We start from the raw sequence: 16,442 nt of genomic DNA on the forward strand, positions 1-16,442 counted from the left end.
GGTCAGGGGTCTTCCAAAAGAAAGCCTATGGTGCTGTCAGATCTGACCAAATCACAAAGACCAAGATGTGGATGGTGTGGGGCGGTGGGGAGGTGGCTGGAGAAGAGGGGACCCTAGGCCAGGCCAGCTGCAAAATGACTAACTTCTAGAATGGGACTGTGTGACAAGATTCCTCTCTTGAGTCTCCTGAATGTTTTTCTTTTTTTTTAAAAAGCTCTTCAGCTGCATCCATTTGGTTCTCCGGCGCCCTTTGTTTCCTGGCTGATGATTCTTTTCTTTTTCCTTCCCTACATTGAAGAAAGAAAAGGAAAGACGGGGGTGGGAGCAGGGAACTGTTCCCACAGCCTCCGGACGGGCACACTGTGCAGCCTGTCTTAGAGCTCCCCCTGCTGGTCGCAGCGTGGCGCTTTGCCTTAAACAACCCTCCCGGGTCTTACACCTCAACTTCTTGAAGAGTTTCCTACTCTGTGTTGAGTTCCGCTGATAAACAGCAATTATCTCTGCAGACACTGCGCTTCTGTACCCTCAACAGGAAAAGCTTGAAAAAGAGAAAAATTGAGTTTATAAACATTGTTTCCTGCCGGACCGCCTTCTAATTCAACCAGAATGTCGCTCACCAGTGGGCTGAAATAAACCCTTAATCTTAAACATCCACTTTATCATGAAAATGGCACTGTTTATTCCACTGGTAATATCTTGTGTCGAAATCTGAACAGTATTTCTTCTCTAATGGGAGTGAGACAGAAAGCCCTGCCAATCAAACAGGAAAGAGAAGCCAGCATCAGACAGCAGGCCTCTGTTTTCAGGGGGGGGAAAAAAAAAAAAAAAAAAAAAATATATATATATATATATATATATATATATATATTCATTTGCACAGGACCACTGCAACTTTAAAAAACAATACCAAAAGGAAAAGAAGTTAGAATTGCAGAGGAAGTTTCTCTGGGAGCTTCTGTTTTTTTTCATCTCTTTTCTCTCTCACTTTGTCCCCTTAAGGAAAAAAATTAAAGCTGGTGAGATTTCTTGTTTGCTTAAAGGCTAATGTATATTTACAGAAGCATCCAAGGCAAGGATTGCTTTGAATTTAGGAGCCCTTAGGTATACAATAGGGCTACTGTGTTTCAAAGGATTTTGGCCACCCATCATGACCTACTATTCAGTCTGCCGTCCATTAATCTAAACACAGGCTCTCTCAGATATATCCAGATGCCCGAAAACCTTTTTACATTTGTTGATACGACCTTCTTGTTACTGTATCTGGGGGGGGGGGGGGGGGCAGAATTGTTGCTGAGACATATTCCAATGTGTCCCCCAAAGGGCTTTTAGGCAAGTTACCATCCACTTGTCATAAGCACAAAAGAACAGGTTTTCTTCTCCCATGCCCAGTATCCATTTTCCTATCAGGTAGACATCAATTCCTGCTACAAGCTGAGATGGTAACAAGGGGGCAACCCACAGAGGGGACCGTCTTTCCATCACAGCGAAATCTGATGAGGATTTGGTGTGGCTACGTAACTCTTTTTTTGAGCCGTTTCTAATTAGCAGAAATATAGTTTCTACTAATAGTGCAATAAATAAACATTATCAGTGGGACTTTGGAAGAATGACAATTTTAAAAAGAAAGAAGAAAGAAAGCTGACTCCCCAGTGTCTATGCCAGGTAGCCCACTCCCAGCTATGTTATCAGTTCCTTCCCCTTGCCTTACCAACAGCTACATGTTACCAGCCAGGTTTCCCACCCCCCCCCCAAAAAAAATCCCCTCTCTTTCCCCCATTGGATCAAGTGATTCATGGAACCCACCAGAGAGTTATGATAAAATTTTATTCTACCGTAACGCAGAACCCGATGTCACACGGAAACCTCTTCCTGCTCAATTTCACTTGTGACATCCTTTTGACCTAACACAATGCAAGAAGAACATCACTTATTCTGCCTGAAATTCATTTACTTATCTGTAATGTAGGATCATTGCCTCCTCTACTATATTCCTAATTTTATTTGGATTGACAAAAAAGGAAACCAAGAGCATTTGCGTTCCCTGAGATTCCTTCCCATTCATGCAATAAAAGAAGTTTTGAGGTCTGACTCAATTACTCTCCAAACATCCAAGTACCCAAATCTAAAATTTCTAAGGTATCCAAAACCCCTACAAACCTCAGATGGGTGAAAGCTTCCCTTATTTGGAAGATCACCATAGAAGAAGAGACCTCGCATCCTTATTTCAACTCATTGCTAAGCCTAAGCCGCATTCCTCCAGAAACTGCTCAGCACTGGTTATCAGAGCAGAATTAGATATTATGAGTCACTAGCCCAGGGATGACTGCTTCCATTTATCACTGCCATGGCTAATTCACAAAATTAAACTTCTAATCAATTCTTTATTCACATCCAAATGCTACAGAAAACAATCTGATCCAACTGAACTGAAGTTCTTTCATTACGGCCAGGCACTCTCCAGAAATTCTGTTCTCTAACTTCATCACCCACACCTTTCACCCAACCACGCAACCTTTTAACCACCTCCGATGACATGGAAAAGTTGACGCCCCATCGTATCACAAGGATCCATAACTATGTGTCGATACACATGCTGTTGTTCTGCCTGTTGAGCTTCTATGCATCCTTCAAAACCCATAGCACATACCACAACCTCTACTGAGAAGCCTCTCCTAACTCCACCTCCAAACAAAGGCTTATCCCACCTCCTTAATGCTGCTTCTGCTCCCAGCAAGACAGTGCTCCTCCGAGTATAGGCCATGAACACCTGCATCAGAATTACCCAGGATGCTTAGTAAAATCACAGAACCCCAAGCTCTGTCCAGATCTGCTAAATCAGAAGGTCTGAGGTGGAGACCCACGAAGCTGTATTTACTAAGCTCCCTCTCCCCTCCCCTGGCTAGTCTGATGCAAATACAAACATGTGTTTTATTGCTCACATAATTCTGAGTAGCCATTAATATTTATTGAGCTCTCTATGTTATGCCAGGCACTGTTCTAAGCACTTTATACACGTATTAACTGATTTAATTATCACAATAACTGTATAAGAAGAGACCATTTTTTATCTCCATTTATATGTTAATTAACTTCTCTGAGATAAAGGGAAATTGGAAACTCTCCCAAGAGCACACCCCTAATAAATGGCAGAGAAAAGATTCAGAACTAGACCATCTTCTTCCTGGGTGCCTGTCCCTAAATCATTGGGTTTTATAGTCTCGAAAATAATTGTTTGTCTTCTGTCTCCTTTACTAGGCTGTGAATTCCTCCGAGCAGGAATTATATCTTTTCATCTTGGTAACAGTAACACTTCTCATAGTCCATGATGTACTCAATAAATGTTTATTGAATTGTTTAACATATAGGATAAGCCAAGGTACCATTTTTTGTCTATAGATAATAATATCAGTGAAGTAAAAAAAAAACACACCATCATGGACGACAAAAAAATAAATAAAAATAAATATGGCAATACTTTGGTGAAACACCAGTGAAATTACGTCTGCTTTTCATTAAAAATTATAAGTAATGTAATAAATAGAAATAAATTAATTCATACCAGAAACCAAAGCCTCCACAGTGTCACATCGAAACCTGATACCACAGAAAGGAGGCCTGGGGACCGTGAAACGGTCCCCAGGGAATTACTAGTAACTTTCCAAACCATATTTTCACATGTCTTCATCTAGATGTAACTTCAAACACGAGAAAAATACATCAGGCTATGCAGCTGTTTCATTTTGAGGAATGGTATATAACTGCCCTTCTTCCTTATCAAATACCTAGAAACCTGAGCCAAACAGCTTGAGTAAGTAAATTTTTCAAAATCTTTGAAGAAACATCCAGCTCTACCGGGATGGTAGCACCTTTCAGGTTTGGCTCTGTTCCCTAAAAGGCATATCATATGCATTCCTTCCTTTCACCAACGTGGGCTATTGACAGGCGGGCCCGAGTGCATTAGAATGCCACAGATGTTTCCACTGGCCCCGTCCGGAGAAGAAAAAAGGCCTGGACTCGGACCTGTTAAAAACTGGCTTGTTATTTATACAAGTGATATCAGAACTTACATGCTGTGTCTACACTTGGCCTAAAAACCCAATGAAAATTGAGAAAGTCGTAAACCATTCAGCCAGAAGTGTACCATTATAGAGCATTCTATATATGGGTAACAAATGAGATATTTTTCTGTTTTTTTTTTTTTTTTACCCAGATGTTTTGATCTTATGTATACATACATACACACACAAATGGTTTTGATCCTCACATTCCTAATCTGCTGCTTACATCTCCCAAGTATCAGCTATCAGCCAGGGTCCCAGGTATCTTATCTGCAGGTGCACATGCCCCCACACAGTGGGGATCCCAATAGGATTTCGAGATGAATTTGAGTGGGTCTCACATCTGAATCAATCTGAAACTTCATCAAAAGAAACCCTTGATCCTCAGAAATAAACTCTCCCCTTGCTTCCACACTTGCTGGGAAAACATTTCTCTCTTTTTTAAGAAAATGTGTATAGAGGCGCCTAGGTGGCTCAGTGAAGCGTCTGACTTCGGTTCAGGTCACGATCTCACAGTTCATGAAGTTCCAGCCGTGCATGGGGCTCTGTGCTGACGGCTTAGAGCCTGGAGCCTGCTTCAGATTCTGTGTCTCCTTCTCTCTCTCTCTCTCTCAGCCCCTCCTTCCCTGCGCCTTGTCTGTCTGTCTGTCTGTCTCTCTCAAAAAGAAACAAACAAAAATTAAAAAGATAAAAGAAGAAAATGTGTATATAACACCAGGCAAGAGTACGTGTCATCTGAATTACTCAAGTGTAAGGGACAGTTTGCTAGCAGTGACTTAGAAGTTCAGAACAAACACTCAGAGCAAATAGAATATCTGAAGACAGGCTGTCCCCAGACATGTGGCCACACGTTGCCCAGGGCTCCTCAGCCACAGACAGCTGGCATCACACGCTTACACCTCCCAGGTGCTCCAGCACTGCGGCCGTGTGGGGCTCACCGAATCTCAGACAACGTAAGTAGGCGCCTTGCTCTACGAGAGCGGCAGAGGTTGTCAACGTCCCTGTGACTTTCAGGGGTGGAAGGCTGCCCTCCCTTTCGTTTCCAAGAGTTCCAAAAACAATGGTGAGGGATGTAGCTCTCGTCAGCTCCTCCAGGACCTACAAGAAAAAGCAGAGGGCTCACCCCTCAAAAGTCAGATTTTATACGATCTCTGTTTCCTTCTGTGATTTGCATACCGATTCTCCTGCCAAGGAGCGCAACAGCTTTATAAACAGTGACATGAGGACGTGGCTGGACTTTGCAGTCTAAGCCAGAAGCAGTTTGGTTCGGACCCGCTAAGGGGAAGCGTTCTGTGTTCAGCCTGATTGGTTCTCTCAACCCTCCTTTCTAAGGAAGTCTTGTCCCCCAACTGTCAGAACCACAAAACACGAGACCATTCATCTCTGGCTTTTAGAACCTCGCCTGAGCCACTCAACACCCCTAACTGAGGCATGCGCCTCTCCGATCAGGGACACTGGTTTCTCAGAGCCAAGTACATTTCTATAAACACTTCACGTGGGAAGGAACAAAACCAATAAGTCAGAAAGCTGACTCAGAAATGAGTGGAAGCGTTTCCTTTCCTCCCCCAGCAGATTTGTTGTTCCGTGGTGATTTTCCGGTGTGATCACTATGCGAAGGCTTGGCGGCCTGTCAGTACAGGACAAAGTATTTGGCTACCAACATCATAACTTTTACATTTGGGGCAATTGCTTGGAACGAATACAAATGTGCCAGCGGAAAGCACTAAAGTGTACAAATTATGCTCCACAGCAGTAAGTTCAAGGGGACAAACGCTCCAGATGTTTGGGAGTCTCATTTATCTTTCTCAACAATGGAAGCCCACTCTAAGGGCCATACCTTCGGAAGCTTCGGATCCACCACCCATTAGAGACTGGACAACAGCCAGTAGAACTCAGGATTGTTGGGCCCTGATATTGTGCACATCAATCAACAAGCGCTTACTGATCCTTAGGCCTAGACCAAAAGGCTCTTTTTTACTTAAAACAGCCATCACTGGCAACCACCTTTGCATGTATAAAATAGTACAGCATAAAAACACTTGCAAATACACTCTGTTCTTTCGGTCCAGACAACAGCCTCATTAGCAATTAGTCTCACTCTGTCTTTATCGACACATGAGAAAACACCACCTCAGCGGAATTAGACGCTGTGCCCCAAATCACAAAGCTGGTAAGTTCAGAGCCACACGTAGGCGTAGTCTCTTTCCACTGGCCCTCAGGTGTGGATATTAACCGGAAACTCGGTTCTAGTACCATTTTTGGAAAAGTCCCGCACCCCCAAGAGTGTTAACAAAGTTGCTTAGGAATCACAGCACCAGGGGATTACAGGAAGGAGCTGTCCCTGCCATCACCCACTCCTCCAAAGGCAGCCGGGCCTCCCTGCCTCAGCTCCTTCAGAACCTGCCACCGTGTTGATATTTCTTGGTTCTTGAGTGACTAGTTGTCCTCATCCAGAAGATGGGAAGGTGGATCAAGACGTGTGTTCACCACAGAGTATTTAGTGCAAAAGCTCTGAGACCAGCTTGGAAATTCCTACTTCCAAGGGTCATTAGAAGAATGAAATGATACTGAGGGCACCTGGGTGGCTCAGTGGGTTAAGCGTCCGACTCTTGACCTTGGCTCAGGTCATGATCTCATGGTTCGTGAGTTCGAGCCCCACTTTGGGCTCTGCACTGACAGCACAGAGCTTGCTTAGGATTCTGTCTCTCCCTCTCCTTCTGCCCCTTCCCCTCATGCTCTCTCTCTCTCTCTCTCTCTCTCTCTCTCCCTCTCTCAAAATAAATAAATAAACATAAAGAAAAGACTTAAATGATACAGAAAACAAAGTCATAGTTGCCAGCATACAGTAAGCATTGAATAATCACTATTAATATTGTTATCATCCTTAACGTTATACTTATAAACTACTTGTAGACTAATTTTGTTCCAAAGTGTATATACTCATTTCCTGTATGAAGACAGTCTGACGAGCATTAGTGCAGCACCAGGCACTAGGCGAGGCCCCAGGGACGGGGAGGCATTGGACGCGGTCTCTTTAGTAGAGAAAGGAACTCCCCCGTAGGAGGAACTTGACTCATGGAAAGAGTAAGTGCGCGCCAATTAGAACCTAGAATATTGTTTCATTATTCAAAATTTGGGAAAAGACATTCCATGCAGGTCCAGGAATGCCCTAGCTACACACAGTGCCTCCCCCCCTCACAGTCCTTGATCCTTTACGTTTCTTTTCCCCAAAATAATGCTTTACTTCTGTCCCATTCTCTTGGGCCTTTACTAAATAAAGAGCTATTTAGTTTGGAGGAAAATAAAAATCACAGTGAGATATTAGTAATTCAAGTTTACTACTCCTAGAAAATAAATTTGAATCGGATGGGAGTACTGAAATCTCTCCCCATTAGGACCTTCAAGGGCTACTGTCCTGAGGGGCGGGGTTCAGCAGATGGAAATCCATTCATTCATTTATCCAGCCAGCCAGCCTTTTGTTGAACCAATGTGCCAGGTTGTAGGTGCTGGGTAACACAGCATGGCCTTGACTTCACTGGTCTTCTTCCAATCTAGCATGAGTGACAGGCATGACACAAGTGAACTAAAAAAGAAATAATTACAAATCATGGTAAAAGCTGAAGAATGACAGGTAAGATGACAAAGGAGGGGCAGACAGTACGTATATACTGAGTGATGTCAATAAAGACCTCTTATATTTAAATGGAGTGTGTGGGTGGATATTTGATTTGAGGCGTTAAGAGCCAACTTTTATATGGCAATTATTTTGCCATATCATTTCAAAATATCACATCATTTTTTGCACACCTGAAATTAATGTAATGTTATAGGTCAATTATACCTCAATTTTTAAGAAAAATCTTTAAATCTATCCATTTTGAGAGAGAGTAAGAGAGAGAGAGCAGGGGAGGGCCAGAGAGAGAGGGCAAGAGTGAGAATCCCAAGCAGACTCTGCACCGTCAGCAAGGAGCTCGACATGGAGCTCGAACTCATGAAATGTGAGATCACGACCTGAGCAGAAACCAAGGGTCAGGCACTCAACGGGCTGAGCCACCCAGGTGCCCCTAAAAAAATTTTTTTTTAATAGGATCCAGCCCTACAAAAGAGGACAGGCTGGGACTACATAAAATGGCAGTACAAAGGCCAAGGCAGGAAATTACCTGGAGCCTAGGACTCAGACGAGAATAACACTGAAAGCTTGGGATAGAGAGCCAGGGAGAGATCACACATCACCTTGTAGATCCTAGAAGGTCTATGGCTTTTACTGAAGGACTGGACCAGGAAAGCTTTCCAGATCCCTTACCTGTGTTTGATTCTTTAATATATAGATAGATATATATAATTTTTTCAAGGAAATGTAAATTCATGTTTAATTTAAGACAAAAATCTTAGCTCTCTTAATTCTAGGCCAGCACCTACTCACTCCTCTGTAGTTTCAGACTCTTGCCCCCACCCAGCGCACTGTGCTGGGAGGAGCCCGGGGTCGTCTTCATGACGATGCTGGTACTGCCAGAAGTGTGACCTTGAACAAGCCACCAGTCACTGCAAGCCTGGACTCCCTCATCTATAGAAGAGGTGGAACCAGATGATCTCAGAGATCCCTTTGGCTCTAAGTCAATTTGGTCAAAGCCGGAGGGCGAAAGTGCCCCTACACTCTCAAGGCTTAGCGCTTACGCTTCCTGCTATAGACATGGTTTGACATGAGGGTCAACAGCCCGAACTTTGATTCTAGTCACGACTCTACATGCGAACTCCTCTACCTTGGACAGGTGACTTTATCTCCCTAAGCCTCTTTTCTCATCTGTAAAATATGGATAATAGCCATGCCTACTTTACAGAATTCTTATGAAGCGGTAGGGGTATAATTATGACTGTGCCATCGTTATGCATCGATCTTCCCATAACAGGATGGCAGGACTTGGACCGGAGAGAAATAACAGGTTTAAGACTTGAGGCAGGTCTTTGGAACGTACTCTCATGAATCAGCATCTATTATGCCAATATTAAGGGTGAACCAACATGAAGTAAGCCTGGATCTGTTTGGAGCCCAGAGGTAAAGTCTGGTCTGGAAACTTGAGGCCGTTGAAAGGTTTTCAGCTGAAAAGGTATTTGCTCACTTGATGTGAAACACATGGTCCATGGGGAACCTCAGAAAAACACCAGCCATCCTCGGTTCCCATCTCACGTGTGCGAGGAACGAGAGGATGCTAGACAAAGCTTTATTCTCCTAGATACAGTCACTGCCAGCAAAAAGACGAAGAAGAAAAAAACAATTAAGCTTCTAACATGAGCTAAGTCAAATAAGCCCACCAACCTCTTAGTAAAATATACAGGCATTAAGCCAGGCTGTCCTGACACGTGTTTAAAGAATACCCAACTTTCAGAGGGATTGAATAAATAGACCTCAAGTCGTGTAGTTCTTGGGAAAATTTCAAAAGAGTCAATGCCATACGATGGCATCGTTTTCCTCCTCCTGTTCATAAAAGCCTCAGAGTCACAGGGTTGGAAGAGAAATCAGAGGTCATCTTGCCCGAACCTGATTTCTAACACGTTTGTTTCAGAAGCAAAATGGTTCTGAGCCAGACGATGCCAAAGTTCGTATCGCCATTTGAACCTAACCGCTTAACCAAATAAGCAGTGATCTGAAGTGGAAATAGAGACAGGGAGCGAGAGAGCAGTCCCGGTCTTGGTACCTTTTTATTTCTCTGAGTGCCCGACGGCTTACTAGTCAGCTTTACTGTGTAGAATTCTGAGAATGTCCTACCTCTTTGAGCGTTTCTTTCAAACACATCTTTTGAGATGGGCATGTATGTTTCCTGAACTTGGCTCCTTCCAGTTATTAGCCATTCGGAAAGCCAGGAGGGGGTGAGGGTGCCCTTGGCGGGGTGACAGAGGGCAGACTACCAAATCTAACTCCATTGACGCTACGGCAGGGGAACACACGGATACTAGGCATTGTCAAAAAAATTAGTGAATGAGGAACGGGGCCTTACTCTTACTAAGGATTGTTTGATTCAAATGTTCTAGACAGAATATCTATGGTAAGTTGGTTATCAATCTGTATGTAGTCTATGCGTTATAAAGAAGGAGGGAGAGAAGGGGGAAGAGGGGAGGGGGTAGAGGCAAAGAGGTGAACATGCAGAAACACACTAAAATACTAAACAAAATGTACAATCATTTCTTGAAGGCTTGGTCCTGGGCTTGCCGCTATTTTAAATATGCTATTTGTGTTCGTCCTCAAAAGAGGTTACATCTTTCCCATTCTACAAGCAAGAAAACTGATGGTTTGTGAATTACCTCAGAAGGTTTGAGGATCTTTTTGTTTTCTTCCCTTTTTGTAACATGGAAAGTGGGCTTTGAAAATGAACAACAGGGGTGCCTGGGTGGCTCAGTCAGTTGAGCGTCAGCTCAGGTCATGATCTCACGGCTGGCAGGTTTGAGCCCCGCGTCAGCCTCTGTGCTGACAGCTCGGAGCCTGGAGCCTACTGCGGATTCTGTGTCTCCCTCTCTTTCTCGGTCCCTTCCCTGCTCGCGCTCTGTCTCTCTCTCTCTCTCTCTCAAAAAGAAATAATAACATTAAAAAAAAGTGTTTAAAGAAAATGAAAAACAAATATTTACGGCCTTCCGTTTGGTCCTGTGTGTGTAAAAGCACTGGGCAAAAAGCAGCCGACCCGGGACTCAGAAGGAAGCCAGGAAAAAGAAGGCAGAGCAGGACTGATATGCAGATGCGCAGATGCGGGCACACAGAAGACCCCCAGGGGTTCAACAAACATTACCGACCTCTCAGAAATCCCTTTGTTTACGTTGGTCCCCTCTCTGCAACCTGTACTGCAACCCTAGCCCCTCTGAAAAAGGTAGTTAAAATCCACGTGAAACGGTCTCTCTCTCTTAACCCAGTCCTACGTGGACAATTTTAACGGAGTCAACTCCTCATCACCAAGCACTTACTGGAGACCATTCATTTATAATATAAATAGCATTTAACCAGATACAGGTTTCCCTTTTCAAAAAAAAAAAAAATTGTCTTCTATTTTGGAATTGCCACAGTGGAGGTATTTAAGAGAACAAGCTGGTAACAACAGAGTAAGCAACAGAACAATCGTCTCTAATTGGGAGGAAAGTTCCTCGTTTTTCCATAACGGCATCTACATTACATGTCCAGATGCTCTGCCAGATTGTTAACTCTACACCCCAAAGCATCTGATTTTGGCGAGCTTGGATCAGGACACATGACTGAAGCCAGAACTGCTGAGGAGCTGTGTGAATAAAGACCAAGTCTCAATTAGCAGGTCAAGAAACACGCTAATCAATTAGCGGCCTGGCTTTCTCCAACTTACCAAATTAAGATGGCTTTGAAAGCATAACTGATCTTTGTAAATGAACGTTCCTCGCTGGTCCCTCCTCTGGGAGGTTAGACATTATAAGAAAATAATTGTATGAATCATTTATATTTCTGGAAAATCCTGAGCACCTCCAGGTGTGACACAGATGGTCGACAATAAAGGGGGGAGGGAATGATTTTTCATGAATAAGGCACACACATCCACGCGCTCGCATAAACAGCAAGTCCTACTTCTTCCCGGCGGGAATCCCCACCTCTCCACCAAGGCCATCAGAAATACCAAGGTCCCCATGCCCCATAGGCAATAAAATTGTCTAAAGGGAGAGAGAAATCTAACAGACACAAAAAGTACCCGAAAAGGGCTCTGGAGACAGATTGCCTGGATTCCAATTTCAGTGCCACCTTCTTTTTTTTTTAATTTTTTTTTTTAACGTTTATTTTTGAGACAGAGAGAGACAGAGCATGAACGGGGGAGGGGCAGAGAGAGAGGGAGACACAGAATCGGAAGCAGGCTCCAGGCTCTGAGCCATCAGCCCAGAGCCCGACGCGGGGCTCAAACTCACGGACCGCGAGATCGTGACCTAAGCTGAAGTCGGACGCCCAACCGACTGAGCCACCCAGGCGCCCCCAGTGCCACCTTTTATGCATTGTGTGATAGTTGGGTAAGCAATGAAACCTCTCTAAGCCACGGCTTCATCACCCACAAAAGGGGGATTATAGCAATACTTCCCTCTTGGAATTGTCGTGAAGATGAACTTAATGCCTGCAGAGTAACTAGCATGGGGCCTGATGCTAAGCTTTATGGTTGGGACATCATTGTTAACCTGCACTATTTCTGCCAAAAGAGAGGAAGGAGGAAGGGGAAGAGGAGGAGGAAGAAAGAGGAGGAGGAGAAAGACAAAGGGAGAGAAGAAGAAAGAGGAGGAGAAAACGATTCCTCTTCACATTTCTGTGATGATGGAAGAAACTTGAGCTGAACATCTTCAGCCGGGAAAAGCGAGATGTGCTTTCATAGAGGGAAGAGGAGGGGCCCCTGGGTGGCTCAGTCAATTAAGTGCCCAAATGTTGATTTCAGCTCAGGTCATGATCTCATGGTTCATGTGTCTGAGCCCCATGTCGGGCTCTGTTCTGACAGCTCAGAGCCTGGAGCCTGCTCCGGATTCTGTGTCTCCCTCTCTCCCTTCCTCTGCTTGCTTCTCTCTCTCTCTCTCTCTCTCTCTCTCTCTCTCCCTCCCTTTCTCCCCAAAATAAACAAACATAAAAAACAACTCAAAGAGGGAAGAGGAAGCAGGAGAAGCTATGCTCCCCGAATATCGAAGATGTGCCAATTATCACCACACATCTGTCTGTAGAAGCACACTCACAAGCTTCAGTCACCTGCCACATGTCACAGAGTCAGCTGAGCAGTGGAACTGAGAGTCATAGCTCCACTTTTGCCTACGAAGCACCCTCTCTCTGTAAACATTCTTCTGGAAATCACGTGCACCGTCCTGTTCTGAGTGTGCTTTCCTGGCAAACGATGCTGGCAAAGAAATACTTAAGCTGCCACCTTAGCACCAATTAGATGTGTAACCTATTTTTGTTTAATTTGAGAGAAAGAGCACACATGAGCAGGGGAGAGGGGCGGAGGGAGAGAGAAAGAAGGAGAGAGAGAGTCTTAAGCAGGCTCCATCCACCTCAGCACAGAGACGGCCGTGGGGCTTGATCTCATAACTCTGGGATCATGACCTGAGCTGAAATCGAGAGTCGGACACTCAACTGACCGAGCCACCCAGACGCCCAGTACAATCCCTGCCTTACACTCAAACTCTGAATGACACGCTAAGGAGTTAATAGATTTTGGTGATGGTGGTTTGGAATGTCAGACTGGTCAAAAGAAGGAACTGAGGGGCACCTGGGTGGCGCGGTTGGTTAAGCTTTCCACTTCGGCTCGGGTCACCGTCTCGTGGTTTGTGGGCTCGAGCCCGGCATCGGGCTCTGTGCTGACAGCTCAGAGCCTGGAGCCTGCTTCACATTCCGTCTCCCTCCTTCTCTGCCCCTCCTCCATTTGCACACACCCAGAGCCCTATTCCCTCTGCCGCGTCCTTCCCCACCCACTGCCTAAATAAAGTACACCTAAGCCCGTATAAGCTCCATCCACGCCCCTGTCTCTTCCTCATCTCAGCCCTCAGTTTCCTTTAGAGTACTCTCACATGCCAGCCTCCATTGGCTCCTCAGTGCTGGGCACAATACTTGACACATGGAGGGCCCTCGATGAAATGTTGTTGGGCAAATAAGCCAATGAATGAAGGTGTATGGGGCACGTTATCTTTATTTTGCCTCTCCCTAAATCTCTTACCACTCCCTAATATTATATTATTGCTTTCTCTGCTTACATTTTTATTGTTTGACTCTCCCACTAAGAAATAAAGTCCACGAGAATAGACACTTCCCATGTTTACTACTTGATCCGTGGTATCTGAACAAGTGCCTAGCCCATAATAGGCACCCAGCATTTGTCAAATGAATGAATGAATGAACGAATGAATGAACGAGTACTTGTATCCCTAGGACAAAGTACAGCGCCTAGATCAGAATAAATGCTTAATGAATGGAAATGTATAGTAACGATTCAATTTGGGCCCATAGAGTGACTACAGTTAATTTCTCATATAGTCAAAGGTGATAACAGACTGAATTTTACACAGAGTTCACTTTCAGGAAGAGGAAATATCATTTGTATCACCAAAGCTTGGTAACGGTCATCTGTCGCAGGTTCTGAGCTGAAAACTCCTCTCCTGGTATGGGTCACTTTTGGCTTAATCGTCCGCCACCACCTTCCCTTAAGGCCAATGAAAATCCATCTCGAGAGAGAAGAGCAATGTGCCCTTCAAACAGCTGTTTTCATGACCAAATCCCACTTGGACTCTTTCAAGTATTGCCTCTAACACTCACAAAAGAAAACAAATCTGTCTTGACACAACATTTTGACCAAGTTCAATGCGGTTATTCATGTTATTCCAACTTTTTTTGGTAGAAAAGATAAACACGGTCTCTGAAAGAAAACATAATCAAAAAAGCACCACCCAGGCCCTTCCAAGGCCCAGCCCTGCTTTCCAGATGCTCTCCTGTTTCAGCTTGGTTTAATTAAAGCTCCATATGTCAGCAACCCATCAGCTTCAGGGTGATTCAGATTGCCCCAAAGCATCAGAAAGCCTGCCAAACTAGCCAAGCATGAGAGCAAAGTTGAGAAATGTACTCTCTAGAACAAAGCCCATCATTACAAGGGGAAGGCTTGTTGGGAGGAGGAGTAAAGTGATTATCTCCCTCCCTGCTTTGGATTTTGAAACATCACAAAGAGAGCTTGGTTCAGATTCAGTCCATGTCTCAGATCAGCGACAGTGCTCTTGAGGGAGGCACGAGACGTCTGAAGTCTAACTCCTGGTCAAACTTGGCTACCTCTCAAACTACGGTCATGGTATGCAAAGATGCTGAGAACTCAAGTGCATCTGTGCCCTTACACAGTAGAAAGCTCGCAGCACACTTGTTGATTCTTCTTTCTCCCCTTGGGGTGTCAGATCTGAGCTTTTTATAGTACCTCTGGGTCTGTAGTGAGACAAAAAAAACAAAACAAAACAAAAAAAAAAAAAACAATGCAATCAGCTAAGAGTTTTCTGGCTGCGGTAGCCAGAAATGGAAAGAAAACTCCCAACATGATCCAGTCATAGATGAAAACCAAACTCCTGTAGGGGGTGGGGTGGGGGATTATTTTTTTAATAAACAGGGCCCTTGCTCAAGACCTGAAGCCCAGAGTGAACGAGCCTGGCAAAGACAGCAAGAGAAAGTATGAAAAAGCTCCCCCAAATCCACAACAAGGAATACTGACATGAGCCCCCGCTTACATGAATGAAAGCTTAACCGAACTCAAGAATTTTACTTCATGCAGCTAAAACAAATGTAGAACTAAAGTGGTGCCTCCATGTAACTGAACAGATAGACAATTCCATCTATATAATTCTAGAAGTCACCAAATATCTTCTCTCCACCATATTTCCAAGAGCTGTACCCAGAAGTGTTAGGTACTGTGTGAACACAGTAGCTCGTTAACGTTATTTGTTCTATACACTTCCAGAACAATAGATTTGAGGGGCTCATGCTTTGGACTGAGTGGATTGGCCGTCTTCTGATCGTGAAGAGAAAAGCTGCGCATTTGGTAGCTTGCAAATTGATTCATGTGGGTTCAGAGGACTCTTCTTGCAACAGTTTTATGGTATCTGTTGCACCTTGAAACATGTTGAGAGGAATCTAAAAAAACAAAACAAAACAAACAAACCTGCAGCTCCTAAAGTGGCCTTGATGCACAGAATACGGAGCGGTGGACAGCTAGATAGAGTGTTTATCACTGGGATGGGGGATGCTGTTCCTCAGGAAACCCACAAGGGCTACCGCACTCATCAGTGTTGGAGTGTTGGCCCTTCATTACTCCGTAGGCACCTCTCCTCTGGACCCAGCAGACCATGCTCCCAATCTCCATTTTAGCTGCAACATATTCTTGCCTAGCCACTGGCCTCCTTCCCTAGACTTCATGCCCTTCACAGCAGAGCACATCCAGCCAAGATGTAAAAACCCATCCTTCACTCCTACAACCCCAATCTCAATGAATGCTTGCCCACCAGTGAGAAAAGAAAGAAAATAACATCTCATTGCAAACAATACATTCTCATTTTCTTTCTCTCTTCTCCCCTCCACATTTTTTTGTATTGGAAGGAGAAAGAAAAGCAGCCATGATCAGGGTGCCCGGGTGGCTCAGTCGGTTGAGCATCTGACTTCAGCTCGGGTCATGATCTTGTAGTTCGTAAATTCTAGTCCCTGATTAGGCTCTGTGCTCAGAGCCTGGAGCCTGCTTCAGATTATGTGTCTCCCTCTCTTTCTTCCCCTACCTCTCTCTCTCTCTCTCTTTCTCTCTCTCTCTCAAAACATAAATAAACATTAAAAAAAATTTTTTAAAGAAGGAAAGCAGCCATGATGGGTGGAAGTTGGTTCAGCCTCCCCTTCCACAGGAT

Source organism: Prionailurus viverrinus, chromosome F1 (assembly GCF_022837055.1).
Source record: "Prionailurus viverrinus isolate Anna chromosome F1, UM_Priviv_1.0, whole genome shotgun sequence".
NCBI lineage: Eukaryota > Metazoa > Chordata > Mammalia > Carnivora > Felidae > Prionailurus > Prionailurus viverrinus.